General features: G+C 43.3%; 1 protein-coding gene across 6 annotated transcripts in view; it reads left to right on the top strand.

Moving 5' to 3' along the window:
• The window catches only part of OTUD7A (OTU deubiquitinase 7A), a 392936-nt gene that overhangs the window by 327896 nt on the left and 41507 nt on the right, over positions 1–23533 (top strand). The window lies entirely within an intron of this gene.

Genomic DNA, 23533 nt, shown 5'->3' with positions numbered 1-23533 from the left:
GGATGTTAGCTCAGGGCTAATCTTCCTCAAAACAAATAAATAAATAAAATAAAAAATAATAAATTAAAAACAGAAAAAAAGAAGTTGCAATAAAAGGAAAGGATCATTAAGTGAGCCCAGCATCTCCCAGATGTGTTCCGTGAATGCCATGCGTGTTCCTGCAAAAAGGCCTTGCTGTTATGCACGTGTAGAGAGGAGCTTGTTCCTGCAGACCCAGCCCAAGTGTCCCAGTGTGGGAATGGAGAGTGCAGCCCAGCATTTCAAAAAGCAGGTATATGCCCTGGTTCCTACTTTTTGAAGCCAAGGGCCAAGTTGTCACCCTTAGAAAAAAGTTCCAGCCAAAAACAAGAGAGCTTGACTGTTGACAACGAGGAGACCCAAGAAAGGATGCGACACCAGTAGACAGTCCCTATGGGCAGTGTGTCCTGGCCAGCCGGTAGGTTCCTAGGCCCTGCCTCTCAGCGTGTGGGTCCTCAGCCACTGGCAGCTGGCCCCGTGCTTCCCAGGCCCAGCAGTCAATCAAGGCCTTTCAAAGACGAGAATCAGATATGGAAAACCAACCAACACAATTCCAACAGAGTTGTTTTGTCATTTTGCTTTAATAATGTGGCATCTCAGCACCAAAAGTCTGTTTTGTTTAAGGACATTTTAGAGCAAATATTCTAAAGACTCAATCCATTCATGAGAACTCCGCTCTCTACATTTCCATGCCCCCTGAGTGGCACCTGCCGTGGGTCTAAAACATTGCTTAGCATCCTTTTCGTCTTTGCCCCTCTGGCACCTGCCTCAGGCAGACGCTGCATAGATGCGGATGGATTAGATCAAGCCCAGTGTCTCTTCTGGGTGGGGGAGGGTGGGGAAAGGCAACAGCAATCATAAGAATGTTAACAAGTGACCACTATCACATACTGTGTCCCCTGAGTCCCCCCATCTAGAGGCACTTGGCCCACGGTCACATGGCTCATCAGGCCTGTCTGACTCCTAAAGCCCCAGCCTCAGCCCCTGCTCCCTGGGACCCTAGAGAGCTCACAACTGAGTGGGAGTGAATAGGGGTCACAGGAAAGGCACTCTGGTGTGGCTGAGACCTGCCAACCCAGCAATAGCTGTCATGTGCCTCCAAATGCCCCCTCCTCTCAGGACCCCTTCACCATCAATTTGGTCTCAGTTGTAAAGATGAAAATGTTTCTAGTCAGGAGCAATGAATGATAGATGAAAGATGTTATTTTTCCCCCCAAGACATTCCCTGCTTTTTTTGAGTCTGCTCCACTGCAACATGGACCAGCAGGTTTGGGGAGCAGGTAAGTATCCTGCTGTCCGCTGGTCTCCTCTTCTATCAGGCAGCATGGGGGTGTTGGGGAGGGGCCAACCAACACCCTGCAGGCCAGGAACTCTGACACCCGCCAGAGTCCCAGGAGCACCCCCCTTGCTGTTCATCTGCACAGAGCAGCACAAGGAAATGCTCTTCAGAATGGTGTCCAAGCCCTTGTAGCTGGTTTCTCCTGGATTTTAAATGGTTCCAGGGGCTCGAATCCTCCCTCTGTGGCCCTCCTCTGCCAGGGTGCAGGGTTTTTTGGCCTGATGTCTGCAGCCCTAAGGGCTGTGTTTGGGCTCTAGATTGGTCACCTGGATCCCACAGCAGCAGGTAAATCCCAGAAGGAGGCGAGCAGCTGCAAGACCAAGGCTATTTTGATGCTGACGTGTTACTTTTGTAAACGTGGGTGAGCTCTGTGTGAGACACCAGCATTTAGTCACTCTCATCTGACCTTTCCACCTTCTCCTCCCTTCCAGATAGCTCTTGTGCAGTCAAGCTAACAGATAATAATAGTGGGTTCCTCCCTCCAGGAGCGTTTTCCCTGCTGTGGGGTCCCACCTTCCCTTGGGGTTCGGAAGCCCAAAAAGATACTTTTTTTCAGTGAGTTGTCGGCATCTCTGCATTTTGCCTCTGTCTTCCCTGGATGAGGTTGAACTGAGGGATGCAGAACATCCTTGGAGCTCGAGAGCCACAGAGACTGGTACCCAATGCCTGCCCAAGGCTCTGAAGACAGAGGCTGGCCAGCTCCCAGGTCCTCAGGGCTGTAGGGGGCCGTCTGAGGCTGTGCATGCTTCCTGAGCACTAGACGTGAACCCTAGGAGGAGGCCTGAACTGGGATGTCTTTAGGAGGACTCTGCCTACGATGATGGTGACCCCAGAGGCCAGGCCTGAAGGGCTGTCACAAGCCATCAGCTCAGGGCACCGCCACCTCTGTCTGGGGAAATGAGGGCAGAGATCATCAGCTCGGGGGAGGGCTGAAGACCTGCAAAAGCACTTCCTTAGAAACGAGGTCAGTATTCAGACCTCCACTGAGCCCAGCAGGTACCCAAATGAAGAGTCAAGAAGGATTTTGCTGGCCTCTAGCGTCTCCTCTCTGGCCCGTGCTGACCCATCAGGGCTCATTCAGAAACCTCATTCCTGTGGATGAAGGACAAGGGCAGCAGCGCTGGCCCTTCCCTCTGTCCTGCTCCTTGCCCAGCTGCTGGCCCTCTGGTACTGGGACAGATGGAAACAGACCCTGTTCTGCTCCCTGGCATGGACACTGGCCTGGCATCATTTTTTATACTTGTTACTTTCACAGAAAACAACCAGGTTAAGTATCTAAAGAGGTTGGAAGGGACTGAAGGCCAGACTTGGATGTGAGCTTGGCCCTCGTCCTCTCTTCCTCCTGCACCACTCACAGTGACCATCCCCAGGCTCACTGGCAGAGCCCAGGCAGGAGACCCTGGAGGCAGGGATGAATGTCTACTGCTCACCTGAGGGGAAGGGTGGAGACTAGGCTGGCATGTAGGCAGGGCAGCCACGAGCCAGACAGCTGCTGTGGACAGGCTGCTCAGGGCTGATGCCCCAAAGTATGTGATTGCGGAGCAGGGAGCCCTTGAAGACCCTGGGAGGCAAGGCCAGTGCGGGTTTCCTTGTTGAGCTTCAGATGCCGAGAAAGACAGGCGGATGGCACCCACGAACACTGGCACAGCCCAGTGAAGAGCCAGGACCCAGGCAGGGCAGGGCACACTCAGAAGTGCAGGACGAACTCCCTCTGATGCTCCTACATGCAAATCAAGACGTCAGTTTCTCTGTGGCTAAAACAAGAGTAATCAGTCGTTCTGTGCTGTTGCTGCTCCAAAGACCCTCTGAGGCACCACATGTGAAATGCAACCCTCCAAACGCTGCTGGGCTTTTCATGGCCCTCTCCAACCAAAAGAGAACTCAGCACACCATCACCATAGCTGCCATCCTGAGTGTTCAAGCCCTCGTGGGGTGCTGTGGGGAGAAGGATACTCCTCAGAAGGAAAACATGGAGGAAAGAAGGAACTAGCTCCACCCTAAGTCTTGCAGTTCTGCACAGAAACCAGTGCTGCAGTGAAGTTGCCTATCACCAGCTTGCACGTGCAGAGCCCCCCCAGCATGCCACACACACTCTGGGAAAAGAGCATGTGTGCAAGAGGAAGAACCTGGTTACTTGTTCTAAAACTGATAAAATCTCTGAGAAGAGTTAGCGAAGACCTCCGGGTGCTGTTCTGGTTTCAGGGCAACTGAGAAAGGAGGATAAGGAAGACAGTCCTGCCTGGTGGACCCCAACCAGAGAACCAGACTTAAATGACCTGGGTTATAGTCTTGGGCTGGGCATGTGGCCTTGGGCATGTCTCCCAAGCTCTGAGCCTCAGTTTTGTTCATCTGTTAAATGCACTTGGTAGTAACCTCCCTGCCAGGCTGTGTGAGTTTTCAGTGGTTGTATAGCAAACCACCCCAAAACCGAGGGTCCTAAAGCAACAGCCATTGAATTTGCTTATATTTTGGGGGTCAGCTGTCTGGTCTAGAATTGCCTGGAGCCACTCAGGGGCTGCAGTCATCTGGCAGTTGGTATGGATGGGGCTGAATGGTCCAAGAGCACCTCATTCACAGCTCTGGGCCTGGGAACTAGCTTTCTCTGAGCCTCTGTCCATCTGTGCTTTTATCCTTGAGGAGGCCAGGCTCCTGACAATACAGTCTCAGGGCAGGAAGAGAGAGCGGCCTCCAGTGTGCAGGTGCTTCTCAAGCCTCTGCTTGCATCACGTTTACTAATGTCCCATTGGCCCACACAAGTCACTTGGCTGAGCAGCCTCAGGGCAGAGAGATAGACTCCATCCTTGAGGAGAGGAGGGGCAAAATCACCTTGCAAAGGGACAAGTGCACAGGAGTAGGAGGGATCTGTGGCCATTAAAGCAAGCTGTCATGTGCTCTGATGCTGTTGGTGAGAGGTGGCAAAATCACAGATTTGAAAGTGTTTGGAAAGGGGTTTTTTACAACTGTAAAAGTAATGTTTATTAAGACGTTGTCACACTCATTCTGTATTGGCATGCCTGCTGCCCATATGGTATGTTGTAAAGGCCCATCCCAATATCTGACGTGTGTTCCTCCTCCCTGACTTTCCAGTGGCTCCTCTAAGTGTCTGATATTCCCCCCTTAGAAATTCATTCCTTTGAGTCTTGAAGGCTTTGGGGCTTGTAGGAGCTTTCAGGCGTCACTCTGATTGTGGAGCAAATCCCTCCAATCACCTTATGCATCTGGATTACTGCACTGTGTACCTTCTGACCTGATTTCCAGAGACAGGTCTTATGGGAATGGAACACAAAAAATGGCTTATTAGATTATGCTGGGCACAGCAGAGGAAGAGAGAGAGGAAGGAGTGTACCTCTGCTGAGCACCTACCTACCTGCCCTTTATCATTCCGGCATTATAAATTAGGCGTGATCTCGCTTTATAAACTAAGAAACTAATGCTCAGAGAGGTTAATTGACTTACCCCCATTTTGTGACTGGTGGGGCTAGAATGCAGACCCAGAGCTGTCTGAGTCCAGAGCCCTGGGGTTTCCCAGAGCATACACTGGGACAAGCTTCAGTAGCTTCTTAAGAAAGAGTACACTGCAGATAGACTTTTTGACTCCTCGCATATCTGAATTCGTCTTTATTCTCTGTCACCCTTGGTGGATAATTTGGCTAAGTATAAAATTCTCACTTTAAATTCATGAAATGAGCTATGTCATCAAAGAAAAATCAGACAAAAAGATGTCAGCTTCCTGGCACTCAGTCCAGATTGGCTAATTTGAAATGAGAAACAATTATAGGAAATCCAAAGACTAAATATATTCAACTTCTTGCTTCATGTTTACAAGCTCTGAATAAGATTTATTCATAAACTCAACATGTATTAATTGCCTGCCATGTGCTGTGCATTTTCATATCCAATGTCTCATTCTGTCATCACAGTAAGCCTGTGAGATAAAGATTATAATTCTCATTTAAGATCAACATCATGGCAGAGTGAGTTGTTCCCTTTGTCTCTCCCTTCTAAGTTACAACTGATAGGACATCCGTAGACCAACACAAGGACTCTGCACAGCGCACACTGGAATGCCTGAGAGATCTCTACATCTATACAGCTGAAGGTGGGTAGACTCGACCTCCTGGAGGCAGTGGAGCCAGGTGAGCAGTGGCAGCAGCTCCAAAGACTAGAGGCTCCAAGAGCTGTGACCACGCCTACAACCAGGAGACCCAGGAACTGCGGTAACACCTGTCAACAGAGGCCCCAGGAGCCCAGGCAGGCCACTCTCCCAGAGGTGTCACAAACTGCTGCAGGGCCCACAAATGGAGGCTCCAGGAACCGCAAGATACCTGTGATGAAGCCCCTTTCCCCTCCCTTGGCAGTGGTACCTCTGACATCAACTCTTCCAGAGATGGGGGCTACATTTAAGACACAGATACCCCCCAGTACTGGAGGCTGTGCCTCTTACCTGAAGTTCCAGGAATCACACTGGTGCCTGAGGCCAGAGGCTGCAGGGACCACAGTAGCACTCACGACTCAGCCCCTCCCCCTCCACCAGTAGTGATGGATGGCACCTGTGATCTGAGGCTTCAGGAAATGCAGCAGTACCCCTGACCTGTCCCTGCCCCAGTGGCAGCAGCTCTGATACTGGCCCTTCCAGCAGCGGGGGCAGCATACAAGACCCCAGGCTCCCAGCAGTGGTTGCAGTGCCTATGATACCTGAGGTTCCTGGAAACATGCCGGCGCCTGAGACCAGTGGCTGCAGGAACTCCAACAGTGCTCACAACCCAGGTACCCCTCCACCCATGGCTGTGTTCATGTCACCCATGAGCCTGGCCCTCCTAGCAGTGGCAGTGACACCTGCAAACCCAGTGCCCTTGGCAGCAGTAGTGCCAACACCTCCAGAAAACCTGGGAGCAACAGCATAGGTGGTGCACATTGCAGCAGTGTGTAAGCCCATGGAAAGCCCACACAGAGAGTCAGGTAACAGCAACAGTGGAACCCATGACTCTGGTGCCCCCCCAGCTGCAGCTGCAACTTCTGCCCTCACCTGTAGCAGTGGCATCTGCAGACCTAACAAACCCAGACATGGCAGAGGTACCTGTGACCCCAGCTCCCACCCCACTCTCCCCCTCCTCCACTGCAGTGGGGGACCCCATAACCCAGGAAACCCCAGAAGCAGCAGAGGTGCTAGTCAGCCTAGTGAACCTGGTGGCAACACCAGCAACGGCAGGAACACCATAAGCAGGAAAACTCCAGCAACCTGATAGGCACAAGCAGCACAATGAGGACACTGACAATGCCTCTGGCAGAGGCAGTGGAGGGTAGAAAGTGCAGGTTCTCAGATACAACCAGAAGCAGTTCAGAATAAAAGTAAACAAAGTCTTACCCAAATAAGTACAGTGTTTGCTACCACAAATGCACTAACAGAGGAACAGTTCATCAAACACCATGGAAAACTACAGTAACACAGTATCACAAAAAGAAAATGATAGTTCTCCAGAAACCAAACTTGACGTTGTGGAAGATAAATAAAATCAGAAATGAAAGAGAAGAAATTGCAAGAGATAACACAGGAATACAAAGGATTATAAGAGAATACTATGAAAAGTTATTTGCCAATAAATTGGATAACCTAGAAGAAAGAAATGGATAAATTCTTAGAATCATACAACCTCCCAAAACTGAATCAAGAAGAGATAGAGAGTATGAATAGACCGAAGACAAGTAAAGAGATTGAAACAGTAATCAAAACCTCCCAAAAAACACAAGGACCAGACAGCTTCTCTGGTGAATTCTACCAAACATTCAAAGAAGATTTAATACTTATCCTTCTCAAACTCTTCCAAAGCATTGAAGGGGATGGCATGCTTCCTAAATCATTTTAGAAAACCAACATTACCCTGATACCAAAACCAGACAAGGACAGCACAAAAAAGGAAAGTTACAGGCCCATATCGCTGGTGAACATAGATGCAAAAATCCTCAGCAAAATATTATAAAATCAAATACAACAATACATTAAAAGGATCATACACCACAGTCAACTTGGATTTATTCCAGAGATTCAGGGATGGTTCAACATCTGTAAATCAATTACTGTGATACACCACGTTAACACGAGGAAGAATAAGAATGACACGATCATCTCAATAGATGCAGAGAAAGCATTCGACAAGATTCAGCATCCATTTATGATAAAAGCTCTCAATAAAACATGTATAGAAGAAAAGTACCTCAACATAATAAAGGCCATATATGACAAGCCCACAATTAATGTTGTACTCGGTGAAAAACTGAAAGCTATTCCTCTAAGAACAGGAACAAGACAAGGATGCCCACTCTCACCACTCTTATTTGACATAGTATTGGATTTCCTAGCCGAATATTTAGGCAAGAAAAATAAAGAAAAGTTATCCAGATTGGAAAGGAAGAAGTAAAACTGTCACAATTTGTGGATGACATGATTTTGTATGTAGAAAACCGTAAGGAATCCACCAAAAAACTACTAGAAATAAGTAACGAATACAATAAAGTTCCAAGGTACAAAATCAATCTTTCTTGCTACATCTCCTCAGGCAACAGAAATGAGAAAAAATAAACAAATGGGACTACATCAAATTAAAAAGCTTCTGCACAGCAAAAGAAACATTAATAAAACAAAAAGACAACCTACCAATTGGAAGATATTTGCAATTCATATATCTGCTAAGGGGTTAATATCCAAAATATATAAAGAACTCATACAACTCAACAATTTAAAAATAAATAACAAGATTTAAAAAAGGCAGAGGATCTGAACAGACATTTTTCCAAAGAAGATAATACAGATTGCCAACAGGAACATGAAAAGATGTTCAACATCACTAATTGTTAGAGACAATTTTATGTAAATAAAAACCACAATGAGCTATCATCTGACACCCGTCAGAATGGCTATTACTAAAAAGACAAAAAACGACAAGTGTTGGAGAGGGTATAGAGAAAAGGGAATCCTCATACACTGCTGGTGGGAATGCAAATTGGTGCAGCCACTATGGAAAATTGTATGGAAATTCCTCAAAAAATTAAAAATAGAAATACCATAATATCCAGCTACGCCACTTCTGACTATTTATTCAAAGAACATGAAAACTCTAGTTAGAAAAGATACATGCACCCCTATGTTCACTGCAACATTATTTACAATAGCCAAGACTTGGAAGCAACCTAAGTGCCCATCAAGCAACAAATAGATAAAGAAGATGTGGATATATATACAATGGAATACTACTCAGCCATAAAAAAGATGAAATCTTGGGGCAAGCCCAATGGCACAGTGGTTAAGTTCACATGTTCTGCTTCAGTGGCCCAGAGTTCAGCAGTTCGGATCCCAGGTGTGGACCTAAGCACTGCTTGTCAAGCCATGCTGTGGCAGGCATCCCACATATAAAGTAGAGGAAGATGGGCACAGATGTTAGCTCAGGGCCAGTATTCCTCAGCAAAAAGAGGAGGATTGGTGGCAGATGTTAGCTCAGGGCTAATCTTCCTCAAAAAAAATAAAAGATGAAATCTTGCAATTTGTGACAACATGGATAGACCTTTAGTATATTAAGTGAAACAAGTCAGATGGATAAAGACAATTGCCATATGATTTCACTCATATGTGGAAGATAAACAAACAAATACATAGATACAGAGAACAGACTGGTGGTTCCCAGAGGGGAAGTGGAGAGGGCAAAAGGGGTCAAAGGGCACATGTATACAGTGATGGACAGATGGAAACTAGACTTTTGGTGATGTACATGATGCAGTCTACACAGAAGTCACAATGTAATGATGTACACCTGAAGTTTATATATTATAAACCAATGTTACCTCAATAAAAAAATAATAATAATTCTCATTTAACATATGAAGAAACTTGGATTCAGGATGGATAGTGACTTATCCAGGGTAACACTTCTACTGAATGGAAGAGCCATAGTTCAAACTCAGGTCCTCTGCCCCCCAGGTTCCCTGCTTGCTGCTTTTTCTCCTATCACTTAGCTCAGAAGCTTCTGTCTCTGTTATTCTAGAGAAGTGGATTCTTGCTGCCTTCTCATCTTTAGTTCTGTAGGTGATGGAATAATGCCTCCTTGTTTTCTAGTCCAATTCCAGGATGTATTTCAAGGGAGCACCGTTTTGAATCCCAGCCCTCATTAACAATAGACTGAACCTCCACCATCAATTGTCTTGCTCTGTGAATGTACAGAAAGGCATTTTCCAACTCAGCCTCCCTGGGTCTCCCTTTTCTCACCTATCAAATGTTGAAAACCTTTGTAAACATTAGTTCAGTAGTGAGTTAATGAAAGAAATTATTTTAAATGCATTTAAAGTGCATGATCACCATGCAATTTCAACTAGGCTTCTGGGAGGCAGGAAGTAAACCAGGACCCTCTCAGTTTTAAAAATATACTGCAAACCCCATTAGAGAAATGAAAATTAAAATCACTAAATACCTGTTAGAAGATCAATAAGAAACTATGCTGGCAATACCAAGTCTGGTGAGAGTGCAGAGCAAATGGAACTCTCATACACTGTTGGTGGTGATGTAAAATGGTACAACCATTCTAGAATACAGTTTGACAGGTTCTTATAAATTTGAACATACACTTGCCATGTGATCCAGCAATCCCACTCTGGAGTATTTACCCTAGAGGAGTAGTTCTCAACCAGGGATGATCTTGTCCCCCTGAGACATTTGGCAAAGTCTGAAGATAATTTTGGTTGTCACAACTGGAAAGTAGGCTGGATGTTGCTAGAATCTAAAGGGTAGAAGCCAAGGATGCTGCTGAACATTCTAAAATGCACAAGACAGTTCCCCAAAACAAAGAAATATCTGGTCCAAAATTTAAATTTTGCCAAGGTAGAAAAAAATCTGCCCCAGAAAAATTAAAGCCTATGATCACCCAAAGATCTATATAAAATGTTTATAGCAATTCTATTCATAATTGCCAAATACTGGAGACAATTCAAATGTCCTTTAATGAACAAATTGGGGCACATCTGTACTATGAAATACTACTCATCAGTAAAAAGAAACAAACTATTGATACGTGCAACAACTTTCACAGCATTATACTGAGTGAAAGGATCAAGTCTCAAAAAGTGATACACTGATCCCATTTATATGACATTATCCAAAAAGCAAAATTGTAGTGATGGAGGACAGATCAGTGCTTTGTTTACTTGCATATGGATATCCAGTTTTCCAATATCATTTGTTGAAAAGACTCTTCTTTCACCATTGAATTGCTTTTACCTTTGTCAAAAATCAGTTGGCAGTATTTATATGGGTCTTCTTCTGGATTATCTTTTATGTTCCGTTGAAGTATATGTCCTTCCTTTTGACAATATCCCCCTGTCTTGATTACTGTCACTTTATAATGAGTCTTAAAATCAGGTAGCATCATTCCTCCAACTTTATTCTTCTTTTTCAATATTTCTAGGTTTTTTTTCTTTCCTATATAAATTTATAGAATTGGCTTATCTATATCTGAAAAATATCCTGCTAAGGTTTTTATTGGGATTGCATTAAATCTTATATGAATTTGGGGAGGATTGAAATCTTTACAATTTTGAGCCTTTTAACACATTGTTTTCCATGGATTGGAGAGACACAGTATGTCTCTCCATTTATTTAGATCTTCTTTGATTTGTTTCATCACCACTTTAGAGTTTTCATCATGCAGGTCCTATATAGGTTTTATTAGATTTATACTTGAGTATTTCATTTGGAGCTATTGTAAATAGGTGTGTGTGTGTGTGTTTTAGTTTCGGTTTGCAAATGTACATTGCTAGTTGTAGAAATGTGATTGATTTTTGTGTTGACCTTGTATCCTGTGATTTGCTAAACTCACTTATTAGTTCTAAGAGACTTTTTGTAGATTCTTTGGGATTTTCTATATAGGTACTCACAGCATCTGTGGTAGGGATAGTTTTGTTTCTTCCTTTCCAATCTGTATACCTTTTGTTTCTTTTTCTTCATTTATTGTACTATCTAGGACTTCTAGTACAATGTTGAATAGGCATGATGAGAGAGGACATCCTTCCCTGGTTACCAGTTTTAGAAATCTTTCCTGAATATGATGTTAGCTGTAGGGCTTTTGTAGATAGTCTTTATCAGATTGTGGAAGTTCTCCTCTATTCTTTTGTTGAGAGTTTGTATCAGTAATGAATGTAGAATTTTACCGAATACATTTCCTACATCAATCAATATGATCATATGGTGGTTCTTTTTTCTTCTGTAGACCATTAATGTGGTGAGTTACATTGAATGATATTGATGTATTGAACTAGCCTTGCATTCCAGGGATGAACTCCACTTTGTCCTGGTATGTTACACTTTTGTTGATTCAATCTGGTAATATTATGTTGAGGATTTGTGCACCTGTGGTCATGGAGGTTATTAAACTAGAATAACGTAGTTTTCTTTTTATATACTACAGTCATGTGCCACATAATGATGTTGCAGTCAATAACACAGCACATATATGATGGTGGTCCCATAAGATTAGTACCATATAGCTTAGGTGTGTAACACATTATACCATCTAGGCTTGTGTAAGTACACTCTATGATGTTCACACAATGACAAAATCACCTAACAATGCATTTCTCAGAATGTATCCCCATTGTTAAGCAATGCATGACTGTACTGTCTTTGTCTAGTTTTGGTATCAGAGTAATGATGGTTTTAAAGAAGTTTGGTAGTATTACCTTCTCTTCTATTTTCTAGAGGAGATTGTATAGAACTAGTGATATTTCTTCTTTAAATGTTTGATAGAATTCATCAATAAATCCATCTACAACCAAAAATTTCTTATTTAGAAGATTAACTACAAATTAAATTTAAGTTATAGAAATAAGTGAATTTGAGTAGCTTGTTTTTGAGAAATTGTTCCATTTCATGTAAGTTGTTGAGCTTATGTGCATAGCATTGTTTGTAATACTCCTTTTTTAACTTATTAATGTCTGTGGGATATGTAGTGATATTCCCTCTTTCTTTTCATATTTAGCAATTAGTGTCTTTCTCTTTTTTCTTTATTAGTCTTGCCCAAGCTTTATCAATTTTATTGATCTTTTAAATGAACCAATTTTGGTTTAATTGATTATCTCTGTTGGTTTTTAGTTTCGATTTCATTCATTTCTGCTCTTACCTTTATTGTTTCCCTCCTTCTGCTTGCTTTGGGTTTATTCTTCCTTATTTTGATACTTTGTTTAGGTGGAAGCTTAGATTATTGATTTGAGACTTTCATTTTGTAATATATGCATTGTGGGGCTATAAATTCCCCTCTAAGCACTGCTTAGATGCATACAACAAATTTTGATATGTTGTGTTTTTATTTTCATTCTGTTTAAAATATTTTCTATTTTCCCTTGAGAGTTTCTCTTTGACCACTGAATTATTTGAAAGTGTATTGTGTAAAGGATTTTTGTTGTCATTCTTCACTAATTTCTAGTTTAATTGCATTATAGTCTGAGAATAAAATTGGTATGATTTAAATTGTTTTAAATTTGTTAGTTTATTAAGGAGTGAGCATAGATATGGTCTAGCTTGGTGAGTGTCCCATGTGCCTTTAAAAAAGACATGTATTCTGTACTCATTAGATAGAATATTCTGCTGATGTCAATTAGACCCAGTTGATTGATGGCTTTGTTCAAATTTTCTATGCTTTCTCTGATTTTATGTCTGCTTATTCTTTCAATTACGGAAAGAGAAGTATGGAGCTCTCCAACTGTACTTGTGGTTATTTCTATTTCTCCTTTCAGTTTTGTCATGTTTTTCTTCTATGTATGTTGTTTTGTTGTTAAATTTACACTCATTTAGGATTGTTCTGTCTTCTTGTTGAATTAATAACCCTTTTATGTTATGTAATATCCCTCTTTATCTCTGGCAATTTTCTTTGCTCTGAAGTCTACTTTGTCTGAGAGTAATATAGCCTATCCAGCTTTCTTTTGATTAAAATTTTCATGGTCTATAACTTTCCATCCTTTTACTTTTAACCTACCAATGTTATATTTGAAGTGAATTTCTTCAACACAGCGAGTAGTTTTTATCAATTCTGATAATCTCATCTTTTAACTGTTGCATTTAGACCATCTGTATTTAATGTAATTGTTGATATATTTGAATTTAGGTCTTCCATTTTATTATTTTTTTCTCTTTGTTCCGTCTGGGATTTTTTGTTCCTCTGTTCCCCTTTCTGGCTTTTTATCTGCCAATTATTTGAATATTTTCTAAGATTCCATTTTGATTTAACTATCATGATTTTGACTATGTTAATATAGTTTTTGAGTGGCAGCTGTAATGATTGCAATATACATACTTTAAGCAATCTTCCTAGAGCTAATATTTTATAACTTTAAGTGAAATTCAAAACCCATACTGTCATATAGGTCCCTTATCCTCTCCCTTTTATGTGATCATTTTCTTATACATTACATCTGTATACTTTGAAAACCCCATCAGCCAATATTATAATTTTTTATGTGAACCTTCAAATATATATTAAATAACTCAAGAAGAAAAGAATAGTCTATTATACTTACACAGATCATGACCATTTCTGTGTTCTTCCTTCATTTCTGATGTTCCAACATTTCTTCTGGTAATATTTCCTTTTTATCTGAAAAGCTTTATTTAAATATTTTAGAAAGATTTTCTGGTTACAAATTCTCTCACTGTTTGTTTTTTTTTTTTTAATTTGAGAATGTCTTTATTTCACCTTCATATCTGAAGGATATTTTTACTGGATATAAAAGTCTAGTTTGACATTCTTTTCTTGCAGCACTTAAAAAATGTTGTTAACCCTCCTGGCCTCCATAGTTCCTGATTAGAAATCCACAGTCATTCAAATTATGGTTTCTCTATTTATTATGTCATTTTTTTCTGGCTGCTTTCAACATTTTTCTCTGTCTTTACGTTTCAACATTTTGATTTCGATGTGTCTGGCCATAGATTTCTTTAGGTTTATCTCCTTCAGGGTTCTCTGGCCTTCTTGAGTCTATAAGTGTACAGGTCTCCCCTGCTGTCTGAAAGTGGAACCATTCCTATGAAACCTTTCATGAACTGAAAGAGCATAAAGCAAAGTGGCAATTACCATTATTTTATGCAGGAAAAATTTTTGAGTGTTCCGAGACCCAAAAAATAACCTACCAGATCATACTAAGTAACACATAAAACTAAAATAATGCTAACACATAGTAAAAACAGGAATGATATGATGAATAAACAGCCTATATAAACTGGAAATCATGTATGTATACTGTAGTTTCACTTACCAGAATCAGGAAGACAACGAGCACACTGAAAGTCTGAGAGGTAGTGGTGGTCGTGATAATGGTGTGTTAAGCTAACGCATTGGAGGTTGGGGTGATGGGAGTACAGGAGACTTGGGTGGAGGAGAGAGAGGAAGACAGTCATCTGTTAACATCTCATCATTGTCTGAATCCATCAGGGCAGGCAGGTCACTAACATTTACACCTTCTTCTGTGATGTCTTCCTCAATGTCAAAGGTCCAGGTTTGTCATTTGCTGTGGCTGCTGTGGGTGATGTGGAAGGCTTGAAATACGACAATATTCTTGACTGCTTAGCCTCTGTAATGGTTTGCTGCAAAACAAATACTGAACGCTATTTTTGATTTTCGCCTTTTTTCATAAAAGCAAAAATCCGGTTTGATTTCTTTCAGTTAGTGAAAACAGGTACAAATGGAAGTCTTTCGTAAAAGCAAAGTGTCATAAAGCAAACTTTTGGAGAGCAGGGGAAACCTGTATATCTTTTGCCCAACTTAGGAAGCTTTCCCTCATTATTTCTTCAAATTTGGAGGGCAGGGGGGCGAGGCAGGGGGCAGGATTAGGGCACTATATTCTTTCTCCTCTCCTTCTGGGACTCTGGTGACAAGAATGTTATCCATTTGGCATTGTCTGTCAAGTCACTAAGGTTCTTGTTTTTGCAATATTTTCTTCTCTGTCTTCTTCAAATTAGATCATTCCTATTCATCTATCTTCAAATTCATTGAATCATTTATCTCTCATCTCCAAACTGCTATTGAGCATTCAGCAAATTTTTGCTTTCAATTATTGTATTTTTTAGGTTCTAAAATTTCCATTTGGTTTTCCTGATATCTTCTATTTCTTTCCTGAAACTTCCTATCTTTGCATTTCTTTCAGGCTGTTCTCCGTTGCTTATCGGAGCCTTTTCATAATAACTGCTTTAAAATCTTTGTCAGAGAATTCCAATATCTATGCCATCGCAGAGTTGGTGTCTTTTGATTGTTCTCTTCTTTGAGGGTTGAGATTTTTGTGATTCTTTGTATGTCGAGTAATTTTGGATTGTATCCTGGACATTTTGGATCTTACAAGTCTCTGGGTCTTGTTTATGACTTATGGAAAATGTTGACATTTTTATTTTAGCAAGAAGTCAACCTGGTTAGGTTCATACCATAAGTTTCAACCTGCCTTCTCTGGGCTGTGGTTCCAATGTCAGCTCAGTTCTCAAAGCCTTTGCTGTGCTGTTTGGCTACATCCTACTTTACTCAGTCTTGACTGGCAGTGGTCTATTCAGTCGGTCCTCAGAGGCTTTGATATACTGATTAGGACCAGATCCATGCAAGTGCAGCTCAGAGTTATGGGGAGGGGAGCCCAGGAGCTCATAAACAACTTTATGGGACTTTTTTCTGAAGCTCTCCCTTTCCATAATCTTCTAGGCACTTTTTGGTTCCCCAGGACTCCCTCTTCTGTCCTCTAGCCAGAATGCTAGGGCTTTAGTTACAGCACTCTCCTGTACAATTCCATGACTGCACCTGTATCCTGCACCAGGTGGCCAGAGGACAGAAAGGGAAAAAAAAAATAAACAAGATGGGGTTCACCCCACCCACCCTCTTGGCATCACAGCCCCATTAATTAGAGAGGAAAGTTCCTCCCTCTTAGATTTGTGGTTCCCTGAACCTTCTACTGTGACCTCTGCCACCACCTGCAGGGGACTTTTCAGAGGTTGGAGCATGAGAGAAAGGAGAGAAGAAACGGGGGGTCTCTGCACTTTACTTGAGCTTTAGTAGTTTCCTGTCCCATCCCTCACTCTCAAACCAGAAGCCACCTACTGGACTTTTCTGTCTCCTCGCCAGTGCCCACTTGTGGGTGTCAGGCTATGTTGCATTCACATCTGGGAATACCAGAGGGGGGGAAATGTAAGTGTGGCGTTCTTCCCCAGCCACCTGCTACTGTTTGCTTCCAATGACGACTCCGTGCATTCAGTCCAGGTGAGGGCTGTGTTCAGGAGAAGAGACAGGGTGGAGTGTCCTTACTCCATCCCACCTCCAGAGTGGTCTGCACAGCAACAGGAATCAGATGGTAGACTGGAGGTTTGCATGTGCCAGAGGATGCAGAACAAAAGGAGTTCTAGATCAACAGAGCACACAAGTGGAGGTGGTGGTCTGAGAGGGACCTTTGGCAACCTGTGTCCTTACTGCTACTCACCTACATCCTCACACACACATCAGAGGATATGCCAGCCAAGTTTAGCAGTTTGGCATTTTCATAATCCTAATCCTGCCAGATCCATTGTGCCAAGTTATATGATTGGGGAAGATTCAGTCATGTTCCTGCACTTAAAAATAGTGTTGGCTGTTGTCGGCAGGTAACTAGCCTCTGCCAAGAGTCTTACACTTTCTCATCTGCCAAAGCTAACCTGAGTGAATTATGGGGTTCTCCATGCAGGAATTCCCTTTGATGTACTTGGTCTTCCTCGCTAGAAGACCATTAGGAAGAGTAACTGCCAAGAACAGATGTTTCCATTCGCAAAGCAATGTTTTTGTTTCTGGGATGTCTTTGACCCTCCCAAAGTGGCTTATGCAGCAAGTTCTCTCTAAGATTTGATGTGCTGTGTTGCAATCTCGCCAACAACTCAGAAGCTCCAGAATGTCTTTCCGATTCAAAATGTGCGAAGTCATAATCCTGAAGACATACATTGCTAGGTACTTCTGTTTTCATTGTTTACTCACATGTCAAGAATGGATGATCATGAAAAGGATTCAGTTATTTTTGTGTGGGAAGTGGTCCATGGGATAGAAATGTGTTTTTAAGTCTCTCAAAGTTCATTTTTTTCAAGGGATATGTTTGTTTTATTGTACTTTAAACTCTTGAATAACATGGATGTGTTTGTGATCCCACATCTCAGGGCATGGGTGATACCTCACCTCTGCATTGTCCCTGTAAAGTACCCAGAGAAATGTTGCACTCACATGCACAGAGCCATATCCTGAACCCCTGCCTCATCCAGGACTCATGTGTGTTTTGTATTATCTCCTCCTTCAGGCTGCAATATTCTTCCTGTGCAGCCCAACCTAATGGGCTTTTTGGTTCCCTTCCAAATCCTAGCTTAGTGTTAGGCACATGGTGCTGGATGTACATACAGAGCCAGATACAGGACCATCAGACACAGAGCTGACCATTTGAGCCTTTACACACTTGAGCCAGGGGAGATATTCCTGCCCAGGGCACATGACACCACTGCCCAGACCTGTCTTCTTAGGAGCCAGGGAACAAAGGCCAGCCCTGATGAGACTAGTGCTCACACCATTTTCCTGCACAGCCTTTGACTGGGAGCCAGAGTAGGGAGAGCTGGCCTTCTCAGATGGTCAAGATTCCTCAGAGATGGGGAAGGACAGCATCATCAGGCAGGAATCAGAGCCATGTCATATACTGAGCACACTTATGTGTTACATTATGTCGTGTGGTAAGCAGACCTGTGAAGCTTTCGTCATTGCCAATGACAGATATGGAAGTGTAAATTCAGAAAATTAGATTAGTTTCTAATGTCCCACAGCCCAGAAGAGACAGAGCCAGAATCTGAATTTAGACTGACAGAGAACGTAAACCCACACTCTTGACAAATGCAAAACAGGTATGAAGAGCAAGAATCAGCAAGTTATCCTGAGATTTGTGATGGAAATAATCATTTTTATTCTTTAACCTTTTATAAAAGAAAAGCTCACTTGTTCTCTGTTTGGTGAGTCAGATTAGGTGAAGGCTGAGAAGCTAGTAGAACAAAGAGATAAAGAGATGGAGAAAGGGGGCTGTTTCAAGGACTCTTGGGCAGCCTCCACAGGGCGACTTGTGTCCCGGCCCCCCACGTCTCTCCTGTGCTTCTCATTCTACTTTCTCTCTGGTTTCTCTCTCTCTCTCTCTCTCCGTAATTTCATCATGTGTTTGCTGCGCTTATTTTTTATTGGCCTTTTTAAGAAATAACTAGAATCTTAAATGATTTCATGATGCACAGTCTCAGAGATACGAACTTAAGGAAAAGTGAGCGGTTCCCTGGTGGGGAGATGCCCATGCCACAGTCCGGCACTCCAAGGCCTCTCGTAGGAAAGAAGGCATTCTTGTGAGCATTCCTTCAGGTTCTATGACTTCCACCAGCAAACTGAGCAGGAAAAAGCATTTGTTCACCTAAGGAGTTGTCACCTTTGCAGACGTGGAATCCAGTTCAAATTTTTAAAGACAATCCTAATTGAAAATAAGACCAAAGCTGACTCTTCGTCTATCAGGAACCTTCTCTGACCTTTTGATCTAACAAAGCCACCTCTATCACGGTGCTTATTAATACCTGACAGTTTCTTATTTGATCATCTGTTAATTGAGTGTCCCCAGTCTTAGACCTGCATTCATGTGCACACATGCACCAATGCACACGCATACGCACCCAGGACAGTGCTATACCCATAGCAGATACTCAATAAATATTTGTCACACGAATAACCCTAGCTTATTGATTCTAGGCAAGAAGATGAATCCTCACTCCCAGGCCACATTGGCCACTGTTGAGAAGCTCCTATCAGATCCTGCGACATACTTGGTCCCTTCAAAGTGCCAGGAGTACCCACCATCCTTTGATCCTAGCTTCCCAGGCCATAGCTCTTAGAAAGGCATCTGCTGCCTACACTGTGCCGTAGGACATCTTTGTGAAAAACTGCTCATCTGGACAGATGCAGTTCCTGGCCGGATGCAGTCCCTGGCCGGGTGCAAAGCAGGGCACAGGCTGGCCTTAGCTTGGTGCAAGACCCTAGCTCTTAGTCTCCAGCCCCCTCTGCATCTGTGTGCCAACTCATTAAAGGTGTTGTCATGGTTCCAAGCCCTGCTTGGGTGAGAGAGCCAAGTCCCACCATTCAGGAATGCTGCTGGTGACACGTATGCATGAGGAGTGCTGTGCAGCTGTGAGAGGAGAGGAGGACCCCTGTACCATGCTGGAGCTATCTCTGGGATGCACTGTTAAGAAGGAAAGCAAGGGCCAGAAGAGCAAGTCTAGTGCCCTACCTTTCACCCAGAGGTGGAAGAGGGATGTGTGTTTGTATAGAATCTATATGTGCATATACACTCATGTTCACATGTGTGTGTATATGTGCATGAACACATATATGCTTGTGTTTTTAAAGGGTGCACCAAAAACCAATAACTATGTCACCATGGATGGGGTGACTCTACAATTTATCATCCAAACTGGTTCATTTTGGGGAGGGAGAATGGGCAGTAACCACTTGGGAAGCATAAACTGGACTTTCCCAAGCAAAACAGGAGTTATGGTCACCCCGCCTGGGGGAGGGGGACATGGGAAAGGTCTGGGAGACCTGTGCCCAAGCTGCCCCTCTGGGTGGCCTGGTGACTGCCCTTGGGCAAGACCCCATCAGCTGCCCAGACCAGCTTCCTTGTCCATGACGTGGGCTCATGCTTGGGTGGTCTCTAAGGGCTGTGGCTGCCAATTAAACCAGGGAGCCCCCACATCTTCACTGTGCCTTTTGCTCCTGCCACCATCGTCTGTGACCTGAGATACCATCTGGACCTCACTCCACTGCCTTGCTTCTTGATGCTCCCAAAAGGGGGCCCCCAGCCCGGCCTCTGCTCAGGTCACACTTCACCCCTGTCTTCCTCAGGTGTCTTCATTGGGAGATGGTGTGTCCCTATTCCTAGGAATTCTCTTTCCCCAGGAACACATCCCCAGGATGAAGTATTGCATGCTCGTCTTCTTAGCAGTAAAACACCAAGTGTTTTAGTGTTAAATGTTTTAATGTTTAACCAAGTGTTACTGCTTAAGTGTTTTAGGGATTTTTAAGTGTCTTTTCCTAGAGGCCAGATTCTGTTTACAACTCCAGGTCTAGCATTTGCTCAGTAAGCTCACAGGAGGATGATGTTAAGCCTTGGGGTGAGAAGTGGGATTGGTTTCAGGATTGGTTTCACTAGGGCTCATTTCTACCAGTGGGCTTGATCGCAGTAACTCAAACATGCAGCTCACAGTTGCAGAATCTTGTCCCAGGCATGATCACATTTGCCCCTCAGAGGAGCCTGAGGAGTTGATGAGCCAACGTTCTCAGCCTGCATTCAACAGAACAGGAACAGATGCCAAGGCTCCAGAAGCAGTGGTGCATGGCTGTGGTGTTGAGTGGTGAGTGCAGAATGAGGATCCACCCCCAGTTCAAACCTTCTTCCTAAACCCTGAAAGCAAGGAGCTGGAAGCAAGTAGAGAAGGGCATTATGATTCTCAAGTGGCCCCAGAGTAGAGCTAGGACACTCTCTGCCACTTCCTAGGTCACTGAATGTTCACAGTTGATCTTTGGTTCTGATGTTCAACCCCAAAATGGGTGTGATGAAAGGTCACTCTGCTCCATGCACTCCTCAGTCACCCCCTCCCAACTGCACCCACCACCCCCATCACTGCTGCCCATGTTCAGCCACGAGGCCCCAAGCTGTACATGGCCCAACTCCATGCCCCAGCCCTAACACAGAACTGGGGATGGGCAGACAGGCAGGTGAATGGGTGGGTGGATGGCTAGATGGATGGATGGATGAATAGAAGAATAGATAGGTGCATGGGTGAGTGGATGAATGGATGACTGGATGGGTGGGCAGGTGGATGGATGGATGGATGGATGGATGGATGGATGGATGGATGGATAAACAGACCTATAGATAGACAGATGTTACCCTAGGGCCTCTGCAGTGCCTTTCACCATGTCAGTATATAGTAAGTGCTCAATAAATACTTGCTGGTTTTTTCAGTTTGAAATACAATGGTCCTGCTTTAAATTTTGCATGAGCAGATGCCATGCCAGTACAAGGGTATCCAATACTTAGTCAGTCTGCACTGTGGTTGCTGCAGGGCCCCTTCTATGTTGCTATTCAGATGCCAGAGTGAAGGTGTGACTGATGGCCAGGCCTAAGGGCCCCCTCATCTTGCCTTTTCTTCTTTCCAGTGTTAATATCTGACTCGTTGACAGCTCATCTTTTCTCCAGTGCTGACATCTCCGTCCATTGGATTAGGGAAAGAACAGCACTCCACGTTTCTAGTCAGAACACTTTTCTCTCTCAGTGTATAAGTGGAAACATTGTTTCCCCCTCTTTGTGCTGCTCATTATCTTGTTCAGCCATCCACTTGCCTGTGAGCACTTACCCTGTGTGACAGGGACAGCAAGCAACTTCTTGGAGCACTTGACCTCACACACCCAGCACCTTCCCTCTCAGCTGTGGCTGGACAGGATAAACACCTGGAATGTTTTAAAATGCAGGAGAATTGTGTCAAGATTTGGCATATATGTATAGATTCAAAACACTCCTCTTCCATTTCCATTTGCTTCCTGAAAAGTTCAGTCCTAAAGCCAGAAGGCGTGGCAAAGCAAGGTGGGCATCTGCAGTGGGTGGGTGAGGTGCTTCAGACACAGAACCATAGCCTGGGTGTCAGAACCAGATGGGGTGAAAGGGGTGACTCAAGGGGAGGGTGGCAGCAGAGGTGGGGACTTGCTTACACACAGGAATATTGATAAATAAGGAAATAGTTTCAGATTAATAGAAACCAGGTTTCTCACTATCAGAGAAGGGAGTTACAAATAGGATGAACTTTGGGGTATTAGAATAGAATTGAGATATCAGTGGGCTCAGAGTTTCTGGTATATAGATAGATGACAGATGAAAATATCTGCGTGTGTGTGTGTGTGTGTGTACACACATACATAAACTATACACACACACACACACGTCCCTTAGCTCTATTTACTGAGTGAGTCTAGAAGCAGTGAGATCCCAATAGCAGTGATCATATTTTGCCTTCTAAACACCATTACCCACTATTTAAAAAAACAGAATGGCTGAATCCATAGCTGAGGCAGAGAAAGTACAAGATGAACCTGGAGCATCTTCTTGTGCCAGAAAGCAAGAAAGTACTCTAAAACATGACGGAGAGATGTCGGAAGGACACAGAGCCAGCTTGAATGAGGTACAATGACCAAATCAGGATGTATCTGAGCATCAAAATAATCACACTAATGAATTATAGAAGTTGGGAATCTGTAATGATATCAAGAAATAGATGAGGGTTTTATAAGGAGTGGAATATGTGCATAGGTTTGAAATTCCTCCACACAAGATGCTTATTAATTATAGTAAGGAAAAGAGTAGCTCTGTAGCGGGGAGCCTGGCAGGTGGCCCTAACAGAGTGACCCAAGTGGACATCACCAGTAATGGGACAGCCCACAGGCCCAGGCCACATGATAGGACACCGCGAGAAGGACGCAGCATAACCAAGTCTAATCTAATTGTGAGGAAGTAGACAAATCCAGACTAAGGATGTTCTACAAAATACCAGGCCTGTAGTCTTCAAAACTGCCAAGGTCATGAAGGTCAAGGAAACCCTGAGAAATCTTCCAGACTGAAGGAATCTAAAGAGACACCAAAACTAAATGCAGCATGCCGTCCTGAGCTGGAATCTTTGTTTAAAAGACATTATTGGGACAGTTGGCAGACTGAGACTGGAGTCCATCACAGAGATTAGCTGTACTGGTGTGTTAGTGACTGGACGGGTCCCTGATTTTGATGGCTGTGCTGTGGTTAGGTAGGAGAATGTCCTGTGTCATAGGAAATGCGCACTGAACTCTTCCACGGTGTTGGGATTTCACATTGGCAATTCACTTTCAAATGATTCCCCAAGAAAAGAAAAACCTTATTTATACTATATGTGCAACTTTTTTGTGATCTTTTGGTTGCTGCCAAATTTTTGTTAAGTACGAAAGTAAGGTTTATTGAACCACCAAAAAAAAAAAACAAGAAAAAGTAAATAGGTTCAGTAATAACAACAATTAAACTCCACAGGTGATTATGATGCATTCCCAAGGATTCACAGCCTTTGTTCTAGTAGTA

Source organism: Equus asinus, chromosome 2 (assembly GCF_041296235.1).
Source record: "Equus asinus isolate D_3611 breed Donkey chromosome 2, EquAss-T2T_v2, whole genome shotgun sequence".
NCBI classification, from domain to species: Eukaryota; Metazoa; Chordata; class Mammalia; order Perissodactyla; family Equidae; genus Equus; species Equus asinus.
The sequence above is the reverse complement of the archived record's forward strand: the minus strand, read 5'-3'. Positions and strand labels throughout refer to the sequence as shown.